The sequence below is a fragment of the Eptatretus burgeri genome, chromosome 1, assembly GCF_056783735.1.
Source record: "Eptatretus burgeri isolate ZD-2024b chromosome 1, Ebu_testis_v1, whole genome shotgun sequence".
NCBI lineage: Eukaryota > Metazoa > Chordata > Myxini > Myxiniformes > Myxinidae > Eptatretus > Eptatretus burgeri.
Genome location: NC_140961.1, coordinates 53,587,044 through 53,608,425, shown reverse-complemented (window position 1 = coordinate 53,608,425; position 21,382 = coordinate 53,587,044). Strand labels below are relative to the sequence as shown.

The following is a 21,382-nucleotide window of genomic DNA, read 5'->3' as shown; positions in this document are numbered from 1 at the left end:
AGAGCCTGTTCTAGGCGGTGTTGTTGTTGTTGTGAAGGTAATGTTGAGGTAATATTAATTTTTTTTCAGATGAGATCCTGTTCGAGGCTGTGTAATTGTTGTTGTGAAGGTCATGTTGAGGTAATATATATATTTTTCAGATGAGAGCCTGTTCTCGGCGGTGTAGTCGTTGTGAAGGTAATGTTGAGGTAATATATATTTTTTTCAGATGAGAGCCTGTTCTAGGCGGTGTTGTTGTTGTTGTGAAGGTAATGTTGAGGTAATATATATTTTTTTCAGATGAGAGCCTGTTCTCGGCGGTGTAGTTGTTGTGAAGGTAATGTTGAGGTAATATTAATTTTTTTCAGATGAGATCCTGTTCGAGGCTGTGTAGTTGTTGTTGTGAAGGTAATATTGAGGTAATATATATATTTTTTTCAGATGAGAGCCTGTTCTCGGCGGTGTAGTTGTTGTTGTGAAGGTAATGTTGAGGTAATATGCAGTAGTGTTATCACGGTTATAGAAATGCACAAATAATTAATTTGATCTATAGTATACCCAATCACATGTTTATGACTGAAAAATTAACAACAAAACTCGAGAGTAAATACTCTCGCAGTTTTAAGTCTACCTAATTTTATAATAAAGATATCTCCCGCATCATCAAAAAATAATTTCCAATCGTGATTTACATTATTTGATCGCTGATCCCGAATCCAGGCCGAAGTAACCGGAAATTGCAGCATCGAATGTAAGAAGAATTCTCCGTTCGTTTCTGGGCTTTGACTATTCCATATTATTATCATTTTGCCGTTATCATTGGACGGAATTGACCGTTTAATTTGTGGTTCGAATAATTTTGACGAAAAATATAAGTTAGATGACGTGGAGGCTGGAGTTAGGATGAGAGGAAGATGTATCAACGACATAAGGTATGCCAAGGATACCACTCTGTCCACAGAAAGTAAACAGGACTCGATGAAACAGCTGCAGACGGTAAAGAAGGACAGTAAAAAGAAGCTGCAGACAGTGGGGTAAAGGCTGCAACCAAGCCGTCTCTGCTAGAGCTTCAGAAAGCAGTGCAGGATAGGGATGTTTGCAGACATCTGATCATGAATGTCACCAGAAATCGGCCACGACTTAACGGAACTGGATAACTGGTTAAAATAGTACCGAGAGGTGTGTGGGCCGGCGACTGTTAACCGATACGCCGCCCATGTGTAAGTACGTCAAATGTTCTCCAAATTTCCCTCTGCAGAGTAGTAAACAATGCTAACGAACCTTGGGAATATGGTTATGCATCAAATGAAGGTCACAATTGGGCTGTAAGGGCGTCGGTGGAAATATCACCCATTAAACCATGGCCGGGAGAGGCCCCAAGATATGTTATAAACAATCTATACACAATCTACACATAAAGTGATGGCTAGAAAAATGGGACAGGCAATCGGATTAATCATTCATGCATAAAAGACTCATGAAAGCAGCTTTGTTAGCTAAAGATTGGTTGCCGCTTTCCTAGAGGCCTAGCAAGTCGAGACAGCTCTGATCCGTTCGTCTGAGGGAGACGTGATACGTATAGAATGCCTTAATCACGTCGAGTTTCTTCCAAACCTCTTCCAGTTTAATTGCGACTGTTTAAAAATGTAATAGCACGTTGGACAGAATTGACTTGATCGCTTGTGGTGATAATAATATCGACGTCCGGAAGGTATGCCCCACGAAGGCCGTGATAACCTATTATACACCTCAACACGGAGTTCACCCAAGGCGCTAATCTCCCTTGGGAAGGGGGGCAAGTTAAATCGCTACATCCTCCATTGCTTGACCCTTAGTCCTCCTGTCAAGTTTGGTTGCAATTGGATAAATAACGACCGAATGTATCCCGGCCAAAAAAAACTGTCAGACAGGCTAACAGATGCCAAATTGCGTATTTTGATAAGATTGCACATTATTTCTCTCGAGATGAGATTGACCTACCTGTAATATCCAAATAATAACCGGTCCCCTGAACCGGAAGTACTCTCGGATGAGGAGGTAATAAAGCTCGTGTTGAAACCAGCATGGCGTTTGGCTGACTCATTATTACAACTGGCGACGAGGATAACGGTTATTAGCTCTCCAACACTCCTCCCATCTCTACAAGGGCAGAACAGCACATCTGTACAAAGGTAGAACAGCCGTACAGCGTACAGGGAGCCGAAATTTCAGCGCAAAAGCGCAAAAGATAGAGAAAAAGAAAAAATAGAAAAAATTGTGACGCCAAAACCACGTGGGTACCGCCTCATTCCGAGGTATTCTAAATCCGAGCCCCAAAGACTGTGATGTGTCAACTCTCTTGTGCATAAACTTTGTGTTATTGTGGCATATGCTGTGACAATATTCTAAAACATACACGACCCTGTGAGTGAGCGATAACAAGTGAACTGACCCATCCCGAATTTTTGTGTTGTCTGTCGTGTGCAAAACAAAACAAGAACAATGTCTGTTGTTATGAATGTGCCCCCTGTAGCTACTTTTGATGCACATGGTGAGCCAAGCAAGGTGTCAGAGCGCTGGAAGCGCTGGCTCAGAAGTTTTGAGCGCTTTGCCGCTGCATCCGGCTGCACAGACACTGCGCAGAAAAGAGAACTTTTACTGCACTGAGCTGGCTTAGATGTGCAGGACATCTTTGACACTCTGCCAGAAACCGAGCCGAACACATACAACACCGCCAAAGCTGCGCTCACAGAGTACTTTACGCCACTCACAAACACGTCATACTCCCGACACCTGTTCCGCCAAGAGAAGCAGAAGGATGGAGAAACCGTACCTCAATTCTCCACACGTCTGCGCTCCATGGCGAAGACCTGCTTCAGCGAATTTAAGCCCGAGCTCATTAATGACTTCATCCGTGACCAGATCATTGATGCCTGCAAGTCAAAGCGTCTACGCACCAAACTGCTAGCGCAGAAGAACCTGACGCTGAAGACCGCGCTGGAACTCGCCCAAGCAATGGATGTCTTGGAGCAACAAGCCGCTGAGATGGCTCACGAACGCACCGATCCCGAGAAAGCGTACGCCATCCACAGCGAGAGTCACAACGCGCAGAAGCCGTCCCAGCGAGGAGGTCGCAACAGCCGCCGTGGTGGAAAACCACAACAACCGCCCCACACAGAATCCCGTCAGGATCATCGCAGAGACACACAATGCAATCGCTGTGGTCGGATGGGCCACACTGGTGATGACTGCAGATGATCCCGAAACGTGACCTGCTACAAGTGCAACCGCCTTGGTCATTTTTTCGTCATGTGCCGATCAAAAAACTCTGCGCCCACCGTCCGATATGTTCATGAAGCCGCACCAAACCCAGAAGTGAATACCGAGAGTGACGCTAGTGAGGAGTACGCCTATGCTGTAGGTGGCAGTGTGAACATCGAAATAACTGTCAACGGCATTATCGTCGCCATGATCATTGACTCTGGCGCCACCTGGAACATCATCAATAGTGACATTGCGAAATCACTTGTGTACAATGGTGCCGCAATGCAAAAGTGCAACCGCAAAATTCACCCGTATGGTTCCGCGCCGATATCTTGCGACAACCTCATCCGTGCCATTCTCTCAGTGGGAGACAACTCTGTCTCCCAAAATGCCGAAATGCTAGTCGTTACAGGTGACACCCCAGCACTGCTCGGGAAGACTACTGCCGAAGCACTAAAAGTGTTCACCATTGGTCCGCGTATGGACAAAGTCCATTGTGTGAATGAGGATATAGCTCCGATACTCAACAAATACCCTGGAATTGATGATGGCATTGGTTGCCTCAAAGGCGAGGCAGTCATGCTACACATCGATCGAACTGTACCGCCGATAGCGAGAAAGCACAGCCGAGTGCCATTCCACCTGAGGACCAAAGTCGAAAAGGAGCTAAACAAGCTGCTCAAGGAGTTCATTATCGAGCGAGTGACCGGGCCGACCGAGTGGGTCTCACGTATAGTAACGCCTCCAAAGCCAAAAAAACCTGAAGAAATCCGAGTCTGCGTGGACATGCGCGAAGCAAACGCCGCGATAAAACGCATGCGACATGTCACCCCGACAATAGATGAGTTGGTGTCCGAATTGCAAGGATCCACAGTGTTCAGCAAAGTCGACCTGCGTAGCGGGTATCACCAACTTAAGGTCCACGAAAGTTGCCGGAACATTACAACCTTCTTGACACATGCCGGACTGTTCCGTTACAAACGCCTGAACTTTGGTGTTAGTTCTGCTTCCGCAGTGTTCCAACACGTGATACAGACTGTTATCAATGATATAAATAATGCCAGAAACATTGGTGATGATATCATCATCCACGGCCCTACAACCCGAGAACATGACATTGCGCTTGACCGCACCCTGTCCGCCCTGCACAGCAGTGGATTCACAGTCAATCTGACGAAATATGAATTCAGGCTGCCGAGAATCGAGTTCTTTGGCTACATATTCAGTGCAGAAGGCCTATGCCCGATCCAAAAAAAGTGCAAGCCCTGAGAGATGCGTCCGAGCCCAAAAACCCATCTGAGGTACGCTCTTTCTTGGGCATGTCGCAGTGCAGTGCCAGATTCATCCTAAACTTCGCTACCTTGACTAAGCCTCTGCGCCAGCTCACGAAACAAGGATCAGCATGGTCCTGGGGATTGACTGAAGTGAAGTCGTTCAACGACGTCAAGGAGGCGCTGTCCGAGGGCACAACTACGCGATACTTCGACCCGAAGAAATTCGCAGAGTTAATGGTCGACGCTTGTCCAGTTGGCCTCGGAGCCATTCTCGCACAGGAAGGCAAGACCATTGCATATGCCAGCCGCGCTAAGCGACCTTGAACAGCAATACTCCCAGACAGAGTGCGAATCCCTCGCCCTCATATGGGCATGTGAACATTTCAACATATATATATATATATATATATATATATATATATATATATATATATATATATATATATATATATATACACATACATATACATATATATTGTTGTGGTTGACAAAATTCACAAACCACCATTCAGGTCCCTTAGGTGAGATATCTCGGTAAGTATATGTGTAGTTGGGCCCAAACCCGTTGTCTAGAGGGAATAAATGTCATTCATGCGGGCTGCGACTCTTCAGGATAGCCGTTTTTCTTTTACTATCTTTATTTTGGACCAGCCGCCATTATTACCACCACCAACCACGTCTCAACAGCCATCACAACAACCACCAACCACAACGCCGCCATCACAACAACAACCACCAACCACAATGCCGCTTCACAATAACAACCACCAACCACAATGCCGCTTCACAACAACAACCACCAACCACAACGCCGCTTCACCACAACCGCCACGACCTTTACCGTCACAACTCACCACCATCTCATCCACACCATTTCGCGCCACTCGTGGGCGCCGATGCTGGACTCGTGCGGGGCGCGCACCGAGCAGCGTGTTCAAAAACATCATGGACTTTCCGCAGAAAACGGATCAAAAACGACTCACGCCCACTTTTGTTCCGTCCAATCGGTGAGCGAGGGGCGATTTGGCCCCGCCTCCAGGGCGTTGGAGGGCAGTCGCTATATGCAAATTCATGGATCAAAAAGCATTCACGCCCACTTTTCCTCGGGCCAATGGGGAGCCAGGTGAAGGCTCGGAGGCAGAGGGTCAAGGGTGAAAGAGCGAAGCCACGGGGCTTATAAAAGCGGCTGCGTTCGGAGTTCAGTTGGAAGTTGAGAGTGGAGTGTGCGGAGTTCAAGAGAGTCGTCGGTGGAGCTGGAAAGAAGTGGTACTAGTCAGAGTGAAGAGGACGGAGCTGTGGAGAGGTGACAGCGGCGAAGGCGGACGAGGGGGTGCTCGCGTCGGTGCCGGGAGCTGCACACCAGAGAGGCCAGCAACGCGACCGAGGTGGAGGAGGAGACGCTCGCCGGAGGAGGAGACCCGAGACAGGGTGAAATCCTCCTTTCCCCGAGCATCAGCAACCCCCTCCTGTTTCCCCCCGCGCTGAGATAGTGCGACAAAGGGGGCCCCCTTCCCACCCCCTACCAGACACTGTCCGCGAGGCCCGCGGAGTTGAGGCACCACCGCCGCTCCGCGTCTCATCATCAGACGGGTAGGCCCGACACGGTCTCGGCCCCAGGCCCGCCTACCCCCTCCATTCCGGAGGGTGGTTCTCTTTTCTTTTGCTTTGGGAATATGTGTTGTCGGCGCCGTCTGTGAAGTAAAATTGTATAAGTGTTGCCGTGTGCCCGGTAGTCGGTTAGATCTGCATTGTTGCATTTGCTTTTTGTGTAATATTGCATTGTCTTCTTCTTTTACATGTGCTTTTGGTGGAATTGTATATGTGTGCTTTCCGTTCATCGCGAAATAAATGTGCTTATTGTTGAACTGTTTTCCCGCTTCGCTTCGTCCTTTCCTCTATTGAATCTCCATCTTGCTTCACGTAAAGGGTTGGTCGTGGGCTAAAACGCCCGATAATTAATCGAACCGTCGAGGCCGACGAATAACACCGCTCGGTTATCCCGATAGTACGGAACGGGTCGCTTAAAGTGGCCCGTGTCCGAAGTCGACCTGCGGCGAGGTGCGATCGCCCGGTCTACCCTCCGTGTGGGTACTTAGGTAGGTCGAATTTGGCGAGCAACCCTATCCCACGCGGGGGCCGATTGGCACGATCGCGGTGAGACCGAAAGGTCCACCCGTGACTGGTTCCCGGCATTAGTCCGAGAGGGTCACGACTGGATTGTCCGTCCGGTGGGCGACGTGCCGCGATTCGAGTTACGTGGCCGTCCGCACGCCGGCGGGCGCGAATCCGCAACAATATATATATATATATATATATATATATATATATATATATATATATATATATATATATATATATATATATATATATATATATATATATATATCCGGTGCACCGTTCCGCGTAATCACCGATCACCAACCATTGGTTACGATCTGGAAAAAACCGAACCCGCCGATCCGCATTGCCAGATGGGCTCTCAGACTCCAGCCATATGACGCTACTATAGTGTACCGCCACAGTGCGGATAATCCTGCAGACTATATGTCCAGGCACCCGAGCGCATTCGCATACCGCTCCAGGCATGAAGCGAGGATCGCGGAAGACTTTGTGAACTTTATTGCCGCTTCTTCTGTGCCTAATGACCTAACATACAAGAAGATCCAGGCCGAATCATCCCGGGATCCCACCATCCGCGCACAGCCGAAATGATCCGTCTGTCGAAATGGCATCAACTTGATGCTTACACTGACGCCGCTACCGAGGCATGGGTTAGCCTCCGCGCCGTGAAAGACGAGCTGACGGTGACAAATGACGACGTCATTCTGCGAGGTTCTCGCCTTGTGCTACCCTCCGTTCTCCACACCCGCGCAATAGAACTTGCGCACGAAGGTCATCAGGGCCTCACAAAAACAAAAGCGCTCATCCGCAGCAAGGTGTGGTTCCCTGAAATTGACTCCATGACTGAGTGCATTCTGCGAAAATGCATCCCCTGTCAGGTGAACAGTAATCGTCAACATTCGGAACCACTCAATATGTCAATTATTGTCAATATGTCAATGCTCCCAAGTGGCCCGTGGCGAAATCTGAGCGTCGATTTTTGTGGTCCGCTACCGACGGGAGAATACTTGCTTGTAATAACGGATGAATACTTGCACTACCCTGTGGTAGAACTCACCCGCTCTACTAGCGCAGAGAAAGTTATACCGATAGTCAAAAAAGTGTTCGCGATGTTCGGATACCCCGTTGTTGTGAAAAAAGACAACGGACTCCCGTTCCAGGGCATAGCTTGGAAAGACTACCTCTCGTCCATCGGTGTATGACACCGTAAAATAACCCCGCTATGGCCGCAAGCCAACGCACAAGCCGAGAGCTTCAACAAACCCCTCATGAAGGCAATCTGCGCTGCGATCGGTCAAGGATCGAACTGGAGAACGCAGTTACAGAAGTTCCTCCGCATGTATCGAGCTAGCCCGCATTGCTCAACTCTATTCGCACCACACCATCTCATGTTTGGGTGGAAACCCAGACCGAAAATCCCAACAGTTGTGAACTCTGACCCGTGACCCGACGATCAATTTGCCCGCCACAACGATGCCACCGCAAAAACCATCATGAAGGCATGCAAGGATCTCCGCGCCAGCGCGTTAAAGCCCCCCATCAATGTTGGTGATGTTGTCCTCGTTAGGCAACAATGAAAGAACAAGTTCTCCACGCGCTACCACCCCAAAAACCAATGGTTGTCACCAACGCGCAAGGCTCCATGATCACCGCAGCATGGAAAGATGGCGCAAGCATGACCAGAAACTCGTCTCAGTTTCACGCCATGCCGATCACACCCACATCCAAGGTGGTTGACAATGACATCCCCCTTGATCATCCACCCGATGAACTGGTCCCAGCCACGATCCACCCAAATCCCGTCGTAATAACGCCCGTTCCAGTTCCTCAACCACTAGTGGCACCCTCAACGACAACACCCGAATCCACATCGCGCCCTAAAAGAACTGTTAAAAGGACGTGCCGACTCATTGAAGAACTCTAAGTCGGTTCAGACCCTCCATGGTGTTTTATACCTGTTTATTCCGTGTCCGAAGCACGCAGCATTTTAATTACCTTACCGTCTTACCGAACAGTTTGCATGGTATTTTGTTCTTATGCAAGTTGGAGAGGGATGTAATATCCAAATAATAACCGGTCACCTGAACCGGAAGTACTCTCGGATCAGGAAGGAATAAAGCTCGTGTTGAAACCAGCATGGCGTCCGGCTGACTCATTATTACACTACCAACAAAATTATCTCAGTTTGAATATCTACATATGATTCATCTTCAGGGATATCATGAAACTAAGCCCTCCATCGGCCGGCTTAGTGCCTTAACAGACTTGTGGAGAGGTAGGGGGTCAGCCAATTGATCTGGGAGTGATCACTCCTCTGGGAGTGCTAATGCTTTCACAAACCATAAGCAGACCTTGGCTTTTGAATAAGACCAGCTTACCAATAACGCATACATTGTTGTTGTGGGTGGAGGGCATGAGGATCACAAAGAAATTACAAGGTAGGGACCAAGGACACGGTCATCAGTTTTGGAGGATGTGAGCTGCCAAAGGGTAGCAGCATTGATGCAGTCCGTTGCACCTTGGAAGGGCCCCCAATGTGGAGGAAAGGCAGTCGAACCATTCACACCGTGGTCAATCTAGCCCAACCCGAGTATGGTAGTCTTGTTGACTTACCAATCGGCTTTGTTTCTCTCATCGAGGAGTGCCAAACATTTTCAGCATCCTCAGTTTCGTTGATCGGGTATTATGATCCATGTGCTTGCTCGTAATGATAACCATTTATTTTAAAGCAGCCTGAAAGAGGAGTGAAACCACAACAGATCAATATGATAGAACATTCACTATGCTGTTTTTTGAAACCATTTTATGGTTTTTGTACATTTATGCCGTTTTTATGAAACCATTTTGTGTTACCTGCAGGTTTCCGAAAGACAAAGATTTTTGTACAAAGTAGTCTGCTGCACTGCAAAGAGAGTCCTTCATCCCAAACACCTGGCACCACAGTTCAATGCAGTGACCACTTCAAAGACAGTGATTTTGATCATACAGGCCACGAATCAGTTCGCCTTTGCCTCAACACAGTACCAAGTATATTCAACTTCCCTTCTCACCTGAAAAAGGTAAGCACAATCTCACTCTACTTCTCATGATGATTTAAAGCTTGTTGACTCATATAGCTGATTCATATTGTGCGGAAATAGTCCAGCCGTACCCTGCCAAAACGAAGTGGTTAAAATTTCTCAATCAATCCTTACATGTTATTAAAATAAAATAACCCCAGTATAACGAACCACGCTATAACAAATACATCTTTGTTTCTCCTGGAATTCGTTATGGCATGGCTCGACTGTGTCAAAAATTATCATGAATCATGCGATTAAAAGTTACATGAACGTCACATGAATTCTCCAGAAACACGAATCACGAAGACCACCGATGGTTCGCTCCCTTCCAGTACCAATTGAAATGGAGGACAACAGAATGTTGACTGCGCCAGAAGGTAATCCCAGCGCCTTTCAGCTAGCACCAACCCTGAACACAACTATTCATCAACGTTAGCAAGTCTGGAATCACAAAAGCTGGAACATGCTAATGACACAATGCAGAACTACAATAATAAATCGAGAGTGAGCTAGCAATGCAGCAGACGTCTCCGTAAAGAAAGTCCACTCGCTGAAAAGTGTGGTGAATGATTTGCGGACAAATGGTATGGTTTCAGAGCACAGCACTCAAATGCTCGACTCCACTTTCTCCGGCGTGCTCAAGGCTGTGATGAGGAGTTTCCTGAATGCTCTTGTAAAGTCCAGTTCCATCACAAGGTGAGAACAATGAATGATCAGCAAAGTGAGGGAGCACATCAGGAAGAAGTACTGCAAGCTCATCTTGTTCTGTCATCAGCAATGAAGAACAGGTATCATCAATAGTTTACAGTGGCTCACAATCAAGTGGCTATAATGGCTGGACTAGTTGTGTAAATACTCACTTGTGGTGATGTTGTTTTTCTGTGTTCTTTTGTATGTCATTCTCCCTTTAACTGCACCTTTGCCTGGTCCCAAGTCCAAGCACCTTGATGCTGGATGAATCCCCACTCAGTCTCTCACAATTAGGGAGCAAGTAATTCAAGAGAGCCGACAATTTTCCACGAAAAAACAATCTTTGAGAGCAATCAGTTTCTCCTCTTCCTGTAGTTTGTTTGAAAAATGATCGGCACGCCAATGTGGCTGCTTCCATTGGCTTCACTTCCCGAGCCTCATTGGTCTTCGATGTTTATTCTCAGAACTCTATGACAAGAAACACCCCCTCGATCCCTTCGAGAGCAGGTGGAGAGATAGTGAAGGAGGTGGGGCAAATATATTTTGTGCCATGGATAATAATCCCCCAGTAGGGGTCAGTAAACCACTTGTTGCACTGTGGCACATGTACAGGCGAAAATCATTACTCTCCCTCCCCCCCCCTCGGGATTTTTTGTTGTCCATGACCTGATCCTGGATACGACCAACATGTATGCAATTTATTTTATTATGCTCTAACAGGAACACAAACAACAAGGACAAATGCTGTTTATTTATTATGTCATAAAAGGTGTCGTTAGTGGCTGGACATACATACACTGGCTCCAACCATTATATTGAGATTTTGCTCGCCATACTGTACTTGCATTCGAAAATGGCTTTCATTCGGAACAAATATTGTGCTTTGTAAACATTTCATAATTGGCTTGTACTTTACCAGGGGTGTGTTCTGTTGACAAGCAGATAGCCATCACTTGCCGGGCCAGCCGTTCCATATCAACCACGTTGCAAGCTGCTTGCCAAGTGGAACAAGCGATCAAAGAGGTGATTGGCGATCCACTTGCTAACAGAACGCGCCCACTTAATTTTGCAAAATGGCTGCCATTGTCGGATTCAAAATGATTGGTGGCTATTTCTTCAATTCCACTGTCACAGAGGACAATATTGAAACGGCCAGTTCATACTTTTATTGTTACTTCTACCTTTCATCCCAATTCTTTAAGATCTGCAAACATGCAAAACTCCTACCCCCCCCCCAAACAAATTTCTCCATCGAGAGCTGAAGAAAACCTTCCTAGACCAGCCAGACATCACCTTTTTCTGAATTAAGAAGGAATGCCGTTCAGTCGGAAAAGGAAGACGAGGTCAGAATAAAAAGAACACATCGAACAGCTGTTAATCAGGTGGATGGTGAATGCAGTGCTGTTAACACAGAACCTTCCCACAGTGAAAACTTCAGTCAACTTTCTAAACAAACAGCGGATTTGACAGCGGCCCATGCTGAACTCCTGAAAGTAGTCGATGCACAATATTTGCAATCGGATGGTTATCGCCAAAACCGGAGACCTCGGGGGTGCTATGTATGTGGGCAGTGGGGTCATTTCAAGAGGGATTGCCCAACCAGAAGTGGAAGTTGCCCAAAGCATGAGTGGTCCATCGGGAAACGAGTCAACTGCACTGTTACGAGTCAAACGGCGGAGGGTGGCAAGAGAGACATTGTTCAGACTCATCCATCAAAGAGATCCACAAAAAAATTATTGGCCTTCATCTGGTTGTGGAAGCAAGTATCGCAGGTAACCAGGTTTCATGCGTTCTTGACACATATTCTATAGTGTCACCGTTATCAGAACGGTTCTTCCACAAACACATTAAGCCTCAAGTTGTTGCTCTGCAGGATCCCATGGAGTGGTTAAAACTCAAGGCAATAAATGGACTGAGTTTTCCATATGTGGGGTTCATGGATCTGGAGGTGCATGTGATGGATAAGAAGTTGTCTGGGTGCGTGCGGTATGTTGATTCACAGGGACGTCCCAGGGGGTGAATCTTCAAAATCAGTGTTCTGGTGCTTTGGGGAATGAATATATCGAGGGAGATACCAGATGTACAAGTACTCTTATGGAAATGCAAAAAAATACAGACACCTAAAGTCAGCACAAAGTTCTGGAAAGTGGCAGGAAATCATCCAGTTTGTGTGCGAGCGCAGTCCATGTGCGAGGTTGGTGTTACCGGGGTAACTGATGATGAACTGTTGACAGTGGAACCTATTGTGGCATTGTTAGTGAAAAGCGTGGCCATAATACCTACTTAGGTGACATTCTGATCAGATTCCATACAAATCTTTAACTCAGGAATTGCAGATGTGTCATTAGCACCAAAGATGCGGGTAGGGTTCTGTCATCTGTTGCAGATATCCAGAATGACGGGTTCGACGTAGAGCTCAGGCCATTGGATGTCGGGGAGGTTCAAGTGTAGATCAAATTACCTGAGTGTTATCCTTCAACAATGATTGAAGACCAATGTGTCAAATTGTCAATCAGCCCAGAATTGGATGAGGAGCCGGCTGCAAAGGTCTACAATCTGCTACTGCAACACCAAAGTGCCTTTGCTGTCGGGGATGAAATGCGTGTAACAGACCTGGTAAAACACCGAATTATAACGGAAGACAAACAGCCTAACCATAAGTTTCATCCATGCCAATTAGAAGAAGTGATGCAACACATTCGCCAACTACTGAGGCAAAACATCATCAGGGAAAGCAACTCCGCTTTTGCCAGTCCAATGGTCTTAATGAGGAAAAAGAATGGCGAATTGCGACTCTTCATAGACTTCAGGAGGTTAAACCTCTAGACAACCAAGGATGCGTTTCCTTTACGAGTATCGAAGAATCGCTGGACACCATGGCTGGTGCAACCCTTTTCTCGACAATCGATCTTCAGTCAGCATATAATCAAGTGGAGGTCGATGAGAGACCGTCACAAGAGAGACTTTACAACACCCAAGGGATAGTATGAGTACAATCACATGCCATTCGGGCTATGTAATACCCCAGCAACCTTCCAGCGACTGATGCAGGCTATCTTCCGAGAGGAGATACATCAAGACATCTTGGTATATCTGGACGAAATTATTGTGTATTCAATCTCCATTGAGGAACATCTCGACAAATTACATCTGGTTCGGACGAAGCCGGAGGGTGCAGGCCTCAAAATTGAGCCTTGTAAGTGTGAACTGCCCAGACCTTCAGTCCAGTACTTGGGACATGGTGTCAGCAAAGATGGCGTTGCCACAAACTCTGCCAAGGTAGCTGCAGTCAAAGACTGGCCCATTCCAACTTGTGCTTGGGAGTTGCGAGCATTTTTAGGTCTCGCCAGCGACTACTGCCACTATGTGAGTGGTTTCACGCAGATTGCAGGGCTCCTACATACGTTGGTAAATGAGGTTGTGGGAGTTATAAGCAGAATAGGACACTGAGAACTTAAGTGCCAAACCTTGACAGTAAGACCCTACTTGCCAAGAGTCGTTCAACGGCTTGAAAACTGCACTCACGACTGCTCCTATCCTGGATTACCCAGACTTTACCTTGCCATTTATAGTGGATACGGATGCTAGCCACCATGGATTGGGGGCTGTTCTTTAACAGATCCAGGATGGTCATACCAGAATGGTATGCTATGTGAGTGGAGGTCTCTGGGGATCCAAAAAGAACATGAGCAACTACATCAGCATGAAGTGGGAACTCGAGGCTCTGAAGTGGGCAATATCCAAGAAGTTCCAGCATTAGGCATTTCGGCACTCACAACTCATCGGCTGTTTCGGCACTCACAACTAATCGGCTGTTTTGGCACGCACAACTAATCGGCTATTGAGGTGCACTCAACTAATCGGCTGTTTCGGCACGCACAACTAATCGGCTGTTTAGGCATGTACAACTAATCGACCATTGAGGCAAGCACAACTTAAACAGCCATTTAGGCACTCATAACGAATCAGCTGTTTAGGCATGCACAACTAATCGACTGTTTAGGTGTGCACAGCTAATCGGCCATTGAGGCATGTACAACTAATCGACCATTGAGGCACGCACAACTTAAACAGCCATTTAGGCATTCACAACTAATCAGCTGTTTAGGCATGCCCAACTAATCAGCTGTTTAAGTGTGCACAACTAATCGGCTGTTTAGGCATGCACAACTAAACAGCCATTGAGGCACGCACAACTAAACAGCCATTTAGGCGCTCACAACTAATCAGATGTTTAGGTGTTCAAAATTAATTGGCTGTTTAGGTGTGCACAACTAATTGGCTGTTTAGGTGTGCACAACTAATCGGCTGTTTAGGCATGCCCAACTAATCGGCTGTTTAGGTGTGCACAACTCATCGGCTGTTTAGGCATGCCCAACTAATCGGCTGTTTAGGTGTGCACAACTAATCGGCTGTTTAGGTGTGCACAACTAATCGGCTGTTTAGGTGTGCACAACTAATCGGCTGTTTAGGTGTGCACAACTAATCGGCTGTTTAGGTATACCCAACTAATCGGCTGTTTAGGTGTGCACAACTAATCGGCTGTTTAGGCATGCCCAACTAATTGGCTGTTTAGGTGTGCACAACTAATCGGCTGTTTAGGCATGCCCAACTAATCGGCTGTTTAGGTGTGCACAACTAATCGGCTGTTTAGGTGTGCACAACTAATCGGCTGTTTAGGTGTGCACAACTAATCGGCTGTATACCCAACTAATCGGCTGTTTAGGTGTGCACAACTAATCGGCTGTTTAGGCATGCCCAATTAATCGGCTGTTTAGGTGTGCACAACTAATCAGCTGTTTAGGCATGCCCAACTAATCGGCTGTTTAGGTGTGCACAACTAATCGGCTGTTTAGGTGTGCACAACTAATCGGCTGTTTAGGTGTGCACAATTAATCGGCTGTTTACGTGTGCACAACTAATCGGCTGTTTAGGTATACCCAACTAATCGGCTGTTTAGGTGTGCACAACTAATCGGCTGTTTAGGCATGCCCAACTTATCGGCTGTTTAGGTGTGCACAACTAATCGGCTGTTTAGGCATGCCCAACTAATCGGCTGTTTAGGTGTGCACAACTAATCGGCTGTTTAGGCATGCCCAACTAATCGGCTGTTTAGGTGTGCACAACTAATCGGCTGTTTAGGCATGCCCAACTAATCGGCTGTTTAGGTGTGCACAACTAATCGGCTGTTTAGGCATGCCCAACTAATCGGCTGTTTAGGTGTGCACAACTAATCGGCTGTTTAGGTGTGCACAACTAATCGGCTGTTTAGGTGCGCACAACTAATCGGCTGTTTAGGCATGCCCAACTAATCGGCTGTTTAGGTGTGCACAACTAATCGGCTGTTTAGGCATGCCCAACTAATCGGCTGTTTAGGTGTGCACAACTAATCGGCTGTTTAGGCATGCCCAACTAATCGGCTGTTTAGGTGTGCACAACTAATCGGCTGTTTAGGTGTGCACAACTAATCGGCTGTTTAGGTGCGCACAACTAATCGGCTGTTTAGGTGCGCACAACTAATCGGCTGTTTTGGCATGCACGGAAAATTGGTTAATCTCCCTTCTTAAATTGCCATCTCGACGGGTGATTAGCTGTGTGGGTACAACAATGTTTTTGTCACCGTTTAAGGGTTAGGCGTGTGTTAGCAAGACTCTCGCTAAGCGCCTTTCATAAATTCGGCCCTGTACGGATGTTTTACAGAAACGATTCTCTCACAGGATATTTCCAATTCCTTTGTGTTTGTCCTCAGCCATTTTCCTTTCCGCTTTCCAAGAGGCGCCATTGCTGTCTATGTCAAGAACTCCATTGCTATTTGTCCATTATCCTCAACAACCCTTCCAAGCCCTCTGGAATACCACTGGCAGTGTATACCTATTTAAACCCCCTCATGATTATATGTGTCATATACCATTCACCCAGTGATGAAGACTCTCTATAGACCTGTGTTTCCTCAAACATGGATCAACTCGTAATCACTCATTCTGATTCTTCTGTTCCTCATCTGCAACAATTTCAACTGACACCATGCCAGCTGACTGGGTGTTAGCTCAGTAACAAGAAGCCATGGCTTTGCAGCAAAGGCCTTCTGTGATTGTTTTTGGGTTTGACCCAATCTGTAAACTCCCCAACTCTGAAGTTCTATTCCTGGTACTGTACATCCTCCCTCCTGTACCAAGTAAGATGATAACCTTTCATCTTATCTTTCCTGCTCCTCTTCTGCTCTTAATGACTTTTCTGATCACTCTCTTGTCAAGGCCCATATCTCTTAGGCTATTGTAAAGGAGCATACTCAACAACACAGGAAATGGCAGTTCACACAGGCCAACTGGCAGGGACTTCAATCTGCCCTCTCATAAAAGGATTGGACTACCATCTACACAGCACCTGATATTGATTCTGCCTGAGAATACTTTCACAAAAGTCTACTTTCTATCATTCAACCATTTATCCATTTCCCCCCTTTACCTTTCCTATCCATCCTCGAGAGTCTAGACCCTGGTACTCTGGGGAGGCAGTTGCAGTCAATCAGATTACTTTCTCAGATTGGAAAACGAACCATACTCAGGGTACCTTTCGTTAATTCTGTGAAGCTTGCAACAAGCGTGCGTCCATCCTCAGGCAAGCCAGAAACTATCATCTTACGAATCTCAAGTCCGAACTCTCCAACAACTCTTCTTCTTCCAAGTAATAGTGGTGCCTTGTCAAGTCTGTATCTGCTGCATGCTCCCTCTCCATCCCATCCCTCACCTCAAATGGCAGTACTGCAAACTCTGCATGAGACAAGGCAGGCAGAATATCTAACCTCCATATTTCATGTACCCAACCCATCCTGTTCTGTCGCCATCTTACCAATACGTACCCACTGTGTACAGGTCTCTGTGTCCTTCTCACCAGAAAAGCTCGAGAAAATACTCTCTGGCCTTGATCCTGCTTCTGCAACAGATCCAGATGGCAGCAGTGCCCTTGTTCTCAAATTCTGCTGTCATTCTTGCTTCACCTCTACCCGCCCTAATCAGTCTGTTCTCCTTTGGCCACCTCCCCTCTGCATGGAAGTTAAAAAACATATCACTCGCATCCCCAAGAAGCATGCAAAACAGATCCAACTAACTAAAGGCCAATGAGCCTGTTTCCATTAATTAGCAAAGTCACGGAATCCATCATTGCTTCTGATGTCAAGTCTTCCCTATTTTCAAACAGTCGGATCTCTGAACATCAGTTTGGATTCTGCTCTGGTCACTCAACGTTGGTCATGCTTCTGATCCTTGCTCAGCAATAGTTGGATGTCCTCAATCTCAAACAAGAGGTTAGAACCCTCTCCCTCGACATATATCAGGCATTCAACACAATCTGGCATCCTGCTTTGCTTGCCAAGCTCTCTACCTGTAGCACAGAAGGCTACCTTCATTCCTGAATTTCTGACTTCCTCCACTCACGTAGTCAATGTTTTTCCATCAATTTACCCCTCTTCTCCCCTCTTCCATTTAAGGTGGGTGTTCCCTTGGCCGGGCTTTGGGCCCAGTCTTATTCCATATATATATATATATATATATATATATATATATATATATATATATATATATATATATATATATATATATATATATATATATATATATATATATATATATATAACCACTCCGATGCTCTGGAAAACCCTCTCTTCCTTTATGTAGGTGACTCCACATTGTGTCATACAGTATCGTATCACTCTCCCAGGCAGATAGAAGCTGTGTTTCTCTCTGCTGATCTGGAAATGAATGGACTCTGGTCTGATAAATGGAACATGTCCTTCAATCGGGAAAAATCTCAAGGCTCCAGAGGGTCATCGAATAAACCCACCTGTCTTTTTCCTTTGTTATCCACCTGAAGAGGTTCAGTATTCTTGAAATTCTAGGCATCACTATCAGTCATGACCTCTTCTGAGCTGACCACTAAGCAAACCTGGCCTCGAGGCCAGCCACAGACGAAATATTTCCTCTGTCGATCCAAATATTTCCTTGGAAAATGAGAGCTACTCAAAGTCTATAAGGTCTTTATCCCAAGCCCAATAGAGTACTGTGTCGGAGTGGCGACCTGTCCAGGATTATACCCAACAGCCAAGGAGACTGCTTAGGCAGCACCAATCCTCTGCACAGAGTATGGTCCCAATGGATGGATGGATGGATTAGAGTACTGCTCACTGCCAGCTGCAGTGCAAGCATCAGCCGCAGTTGGAGCCAATCCAGTTGCTGATCTGAATGACAATGCCAATCCGATTCATGCTGATGCCTTAGTTCAGTTGATAACATTACATTGTGTACTTCTAATTTACGTGACATTAATACATAAGATATAATCTCATTTGAACTAGTACTATTTGATTATGTGTTTAAGCATTTTTTGTTTTTTTATCCCAAGCCATCATACGTTGCGACTTTGTCCCAGCCGCTGCCAGACTCTTCACACTCATTTCAGTTATATGGCGAGAAAGAAAACAAATTTTGACAAGTGACGATGACGTCGATAAACAACACAATGACAACAAACGAAGTTTAATGTCGCAGTGTGTGTGGGATGGTCGAGACAGGCAATGAGAACGACTGGTGGATCGAGACCGTCTTTTTGGGAGATGGCCACATTTTTCTTACAACTTGATTTTAATTTTTCACTGCAAATGGTCAAATTTCGGAGCAATTACGGACTGAAACCATCCATTCCATCCATTGGGACCATACTCTGTGCAGAGCGTTGGTGCTGCCAAAGCAGTCTCCTTGGCTATTGGGCACAATCCTGGACGGGTCGCCACTCTGACGCAGGATACTTGAATGACTCAGTCATCCCAGCAAGCTGGTACTCATTTTGCCGACCTCGGAAGGATGGCAGGCTTAGTCAACCCCCTGGTAAATTAATTCAGTGGGAAACGAGTCTTGAACTCAGGACCCTAGGATCCCAAGCCACCACCCTAACCACTGAGCCAACACCAGGCTTGGACTGAAACAGCATCGTAAAATAGTCCCAGAAAACAGTGAGAATGCACTGGAGGGTGCCCAAAACTCGAGGACTTTCGGGGACCATAATACGGGTCCCCGGACCCCACCTGTTATGGCCCAACTCGTGATGAAGCGCTCACCGTCCCACCCCAGCCACATCTCAGAGGTTGGACAGTCTGCTTTCCTCATTTCCTTTTCTTTCATTCCCTTGTTGTTTGTCCCACTGTCAGCTCTTCCTTGTTCTTCCAAGAGCCTTGCCCCTGTAAATAAAGTGTTGGGGTTGAGAGAGGGGGAGAAGCAGCTATCAAATATTGTAAAATTAAAAAATTAAAACTTTCCAAAAAACAGTTTGCATAAAAGGAAGTCAGCTTGGTTTATGTGTGTTCTGTTGGGAAAAGCAGGAAATTGATCTGAAAATCATGTTTTCCTCCTCTTTCAAGCGAATTGCATTACTAATCACAAAGCTCACAAATCAAAGGATTGTGTTTTGTTTTTTACACAACTGGTATGAAATGTAAATACATTCCACCATGTCTGTGACAAGTTTATCTCTGTACAAACTTGCATTGCATGACATTTTAAAGGCTTTTTGTCACGTGAAATGAAACCGAATACCTTTTTCTGACTCTTTTGACTGTTCACATCTTCCCTTTTCCAGGAACTTCAGCAAAAGTTTTGATCATGGGAAACTTTGTTGAGTTCTCATAACTGATATCCAGCTGCTAATAAAGTGCACTGGAAGCACTCTAATTCTTACCAACGCTCCCTAAACTGTCATCCCTCAGAAGGTGCAGCTAAATGTAATATTTCTATATAGTATTCAAGTCGTAGATGAACGACAACACTCAATCTCCCTCCACCATTTTGTGACTCAGTCATTCTGAATAACAACATGATAGAAGACAACAACAGAGGCTGTAGGTTTGCAACAATAACTGGGTCAGGAGGATTGTGGGAGTGAAGAGGGATGGATGAGCTTGAGGGGGAGATTGGTGAATTGCCAGCTGAGATGGGCTGGACACTTGGTGAGGATTGGGGGGGGGGGGGGGAGAGAGAGAACAGCAAAGAGAGAGGACACGTTGAGGGAGCAAGGTAGGATGAAAAGAGGTCGACCACAGTTGAGATGTTGAGAGTGGAGAGAGTTGGCTGAGGATGGAGGGAAGTGGAGGAGTATCGTGGTCGAGGCAGGACAGAGGTTTGGTGCCATTGGTCCTCACCGCTTATAAAGGGAAGAGGAGGAGAAGAAGGAGGCTGAGCATTGGAGTTTATTTATGTCCATCTTTTAACATTTTACATTTGGCTATTTATCCTGATGGGACAAAATCAAATGCCAGTGGTCAAGGAACAACAAGAGGCAGGGAAGGCATAATCGTGTTACTGTGTGGCTCAGAAGCATTATAGGAGTAAGGAAATGAAGAGAAGGAACCGTTCTGGCCTGTTATGCAGTCCGATCATACCCCCCAAACACAAAACTGCACCACAAGCATGTGAGAAGTGAATCGAAAAACCAACGACATGAGAAAGAAGGAAATAGTTTGACAAAGATAAGGGAATGAAAAGTATTTTAATATACCATATAAGTATTTAAATTTGAAGGAGCTTACAAGTAGGTGGTGCTTGATTTGGTGAGCATCGTACTCCATTTCTGGATTCAAATGGTGACCATTCTGGATTCAAGTTTGATATTAAATAACAACTTGATAATTTCTTCAACACCAGCAGTTTAACGTCCATCTCAAGGGCAGCACATGCACTGATGAATCACCCTGCCTGTGAAACACCGGAATGACAGTTTATAGCTGGGTCTGGATTCAAACCCAGGCTAGACAGCTTGAGGGGAGTGTGCGTACCTCAAGAGCCAAGACCATCCTGACTGTGATGTAACCAAGTTTGAATGTAAAACGTGTATTCATGTTCTGCCCATGTTTTGCCTCGATGCATATTATGCTCAGCCCATGTGTTGCGTCATCTCTGCTGCAAGCGGGGTGACCGACGTTGCCCTCTTTGGCGGGACATGTGTGTATATCAAAAAGGCACGGTTTTT

General features: G+C 46.1%; 1 long non-coding RNA gene across 4 annotated transcripts in view; it reads left to right on the top strand.

Annotated features, from left to right (window-relative positions):
• The window catches only part of LOC147034501 (uncharacterized), a 57,468-nt gene that overhangs the window by 11,435 nt on the left and 24,651 nt on the right, over positions 1-21,382 (top strand). For 2 of the 4 annotated variants that reach the window (XR_015059025.1, XR_015059029.1), the window contains exons 1-2: positions 444-911; positions 9,477-9,676. This is a non-coding gene — a long non-coding RNA (uncharacterized LOC147034501). Of the gene's footprint in view, positions 1-443; positions 912-9,476; positions 9,677-9,968; positions 10,057-21,382 lie in introns of those variants that run through there. The other 2 variants (XR_015059033.1, XR_015059028.1) reach the window with 2 other exon arrangements.